The sequence below is a fragment of the Sinocyclocheilus grahami genome, unplaced genomic scaffold, assembly GCF_001515645.1.
Source record: "Sinocyclocheilus grahami isolate Dianchi unplaced genomic scaffold, SAMN03320097.WGS_v1.1 scaffold1044.1, whole genome shotgun sequence".
Lineage (NCBI taxonomy): Eukaryota > Metazoa > Chordata > Actinopteri > Cypriniformes > Cyprinidae > Sinocyclocheilus > Sinocyclocheilus grahami.
Genome location: NW_015506223.1, coordinates 314,905 through 318,682, shown reverse-complemented (window position 1 = coordinate 318,682; position 3,778 = coordinate 314,905). Strand labels below are relative to the sequence as shown.

Below are 3,778 nucleotides of genomic sequence, written 5' to 3'. Positions count from 1 at the left end.
AAAATACTGTTCTTTTTAGCAACATCATATGACCCCTTTAACTAATCCTTAAACTTCAGCTAGATGCCTAAAACACTAAAATACAAATAAATAAAAAAATAATAAAAATTAAACTATACATATATAGTGGGGAAAAAAGTATTTAGTCAGCCACCAATTGTGCAAGTTCTCCCACTTAAAAAGATGAGAGAGGCCTGTAATTTTCATCATAGGTATACCTCAACTATGAGAGACAAAATGAGAAAAAAAATCCAGACCATTAATACAGGTAACGTGTGGAGGACAGAGGAGCCTCTTAAAGAAGTTGTTACAGGTCTGTGAGAGCCAGAAATCTTGCTTGTTTGTAGGTGACCAAATACTTATTTTACCGAGGAATTTACCAATTAATTCTTTAAAAATCCTACAATGTGATTTTCTGGATTTTTTTTTCTCATTTTGTCTCTCATAGTTGAGGTATACCTATGATGAAAAGTACAGGCCTCTCTCATCTTTTTAAGTGGGAGAACTTGCACAATTGGTGGCTGACTAAATACTTTTTTGCCCCACTGTATATATTTTTTTAAACTAATAAAAATGACAAAACACATCAAAATGACTAAAATTTTACAATAAATGAAAACAGAAACTATAAAAATATTTGAAAAAAAAACTAATTCAAAATATTAATAAAAATCTCAATGATACTAAAATAACATGATATTAAATGAAATAGTGGAAGAGGTTGTAGAAGATGATGAAAGGCTTTTCTTCTCCGAGTGACTTGGTCGACAGAGCTGTGAGAACAAAGAGGACTATGGGACAAACAACAGACTGGTGTCTGGAAACTCAGCATCTCTTTCTGTCTCCTGAGAGTGAAGCAGCCAGGTGTGCTGGGGAGTGTGTGTTTATCTCACTCTTTGCCTTTCTCTTTCTCTATTCTTCTGAGAGGGTTAGACACTTCAAAGTAGGGCTGGGTGATATAGCAAACTAAAACGATTTCTTCATCATATACATGTTTATATACACCCATATGTATATAGCCATGCTTATCATTTCTATGTATTAGATCTGAAATAACTTGGCAATAGTTGTCCCAAAAACAAACATTCTTTTGTGTTTCACTGAAGAAAGTAAGTTGTAGTTTTAGAATGGCATGAGGGTGCGTAAATGATTAAACACGGGTGAGTAAATAATTAAGTTCCTTTTTTTTTTTTTTTACATGAAATATCTCTATAAATAAAGATATTTTTCAGGAAACCTAATGCAACTAAAATGCAATTAAAATTAGGATAAAATTAATAACAAAAGGCATGTTCTACATGCTGACTTTCACTAGATGAACACAAAGAATAAAAAAAAGTGCTAAAAAAGCAATACAAACACATCTACAGTACCTACATACTACATTTTTAAAAGACGTCTCTTACTCTCAACAAGGTTGAATATACTCGATCAAAAATACAGTAAAAACTGTAATATTGTGAAATGTTATAAAATAAAATGTTTTTTTATAACTGTTAAAACAACTCAATACATTGTAAAATGTAATTTCTGTGATCAAAGCTGAATTTTCAGCATCATTACTCCAGTCTTCAGTGTCACATGATCCTTCAGAAATCAGTCTAATATGCTGATTTGCTGCTCAACAAACATTTATTATTATTATTATCAATGTTGAAAACAGTTGTGCTGCTTCAAATTTTCTGGGCAAATTTTTTGGGACTTCTATGATAAATAGAAAGTTTAAAAAAAAACTATTTATCTAAAATAGAAATCTTGTTTCATTATAAATGCCTTTGTCAGTTTATCAATTTAACACTCTTGCTGAATAAAAGAACTGATGTATTAAATAAACAGTGCATTTTTTTTGAAGCTTTTAGTATGGAAACGCTACACAAAGACCTCTGTAAATATTGTCAGTGATGACACAAACAATAATTAATCAATAAATCTGAGTTTTGAAAAGATTCAATGAAACCGTTTGAAATAGTTCAAAGAATTTGCCATTAAATCATAAATGCTATTAAAACATCTGTTTCCTAACATTTTTTACTTCACTCACAAATTGAGAATCACAAAACTAATCTAATCTCTACTACTCTAATGACACACTTAGTTTCTCAACCCTGTTCCTGGAGGTACTCAAAAACTACAAACTCTTCCTAATCAGACACACCTGATCAACTCAACAATTCCTTAGTAGAGACTTTAAGACCAGAAATAGACATCCAAAATCTGTACTGCTCGTGTGCCTCCAGGAAAAGTGTTGGGGAACAGTCTAATGATATTTAACAGCCAATAAAAGTGCTTGAAAAACATCACGTTTTTCATAATGTTTCATTTTATATTGCCAGCAAAATCATCTTGAATATTTTATATACCACTCAGTCCTACTTCAGAGTATAATAATACACACACTAACAGCACACATGAATGGGTAAGAGGGCTGGATCACGTCTATCTGGTCATATCTTCTCACACCAGCATTATTTAGTCCCCTTCTCTTATCAAATGTGTTTCATTCATTCGTGGTTATGAACGAATGAATGAAACGCATTTGTCGGTACGCTTTCAACTCGTTTTTTTAGTCTGGAGCAAGACTGTACGACATTCACATTACATGATTTGACTGATTTTTACATAGAAAGGGCGACAGCGCACCGCATTTAAAGAAATTATAATTCATGTTTTCATAACCGCTGGCCAAATTCAAAAACAAAACTAAAATTAAATCATCTTTGAGAGCAAGGGGGTCCCTGGTGTTTCGGGGGCCCTACGCAGCTTGCGTATTTTGCGTTTAGGGAGGATCTGCTCTGCACCCTTCCCAGAAAACTTGACAAAACAACCCATTCTTATAAAAAGACAGATTCTGCAAGACTGCAACTTCAAAGCCTTGGGGTGTAACAGTTAAAAACCTCAGGAGATCATCTAAATTTTCCTTATTTTAGTTCCTAGGCTGGACACATTGCTTGTCTTTTTTAATAGCCAATAGCCTTTAGTTTATGACACAATCACAAACCACCATTTTCCAGTGAGTTGCAGGTGGTACTGGGGGAAGGATGTTCTCATTCTAGGGAGATTTCATTTGAAAACGGTCCTGAGTGCAAGAATAGTGTAGGATATCAGACCGAATCAGACAATCTAAGATTTGGTCAAAACATGGTTGAAACCTGAGGAGCCCAAATTCCACAGAGGCCCAAGACAACAGGATGTTCATAAATCAGATCCTGGCCCCAAGCCTGAACCAACTAGCAGCTTTGAGTAGCTCACAGCATTTAAACAAAAGAACACTTATTGACAATTCCAAGGAGATTGTCAATTTTGGAGCAAGTTATCAAGAATAATGGTCAAAAGCGATGCATAGCGTGACCATCAAATGGAAACATGTGATAGTGATCACAAGCTCTTCGGATTGACTTTTCCCCCCACCTAAGACAAAGAACGGACTTTCAGAGATTCCTTACAGACCTCTTAATCTCTGGTCTTCATACATTCACAGAATGGCTACAGGAAATACTAGAAACACCATCAAACTTTGCTTTTTGTCTCTCTCTCGCCCTCTTCCTTTTTGCCTTTTCGAGCCTTGTTGTTTTTCTTTTAATCATGCTTCTTTAGCTTTTGAGCATGCTCTGGCTTACACGCCATCTCCTCCAAAACCATGAGGAGAAACACCACCTGGTCTCGTCAAACTTTACTTCTATTTCTATTTCCGTTGAGAGTTTCGTGTTTTGAGTTAAGTTTGCCTAACGCCGCATCTCCGAAAGAGTGCTGTCTAAAACTTCAACTGCAGACCACAGCT

At 34.9% G+C, this 3,778-nt stretch overlaps 1 protein-coding gene across 1 annotated transcript in view; it reads right to left on the bottom strand.

Moving 5' to 3' along the window:
* Nucleotides 1-3,778, bottom strand: part of LOC107566066 (UHRF1-binding protein 1-like) — a 41,882-nt gene that overhangs the window by 28,207 nt on the left and 9,897 nt on the right. The window lies entirely within an intron of this gene.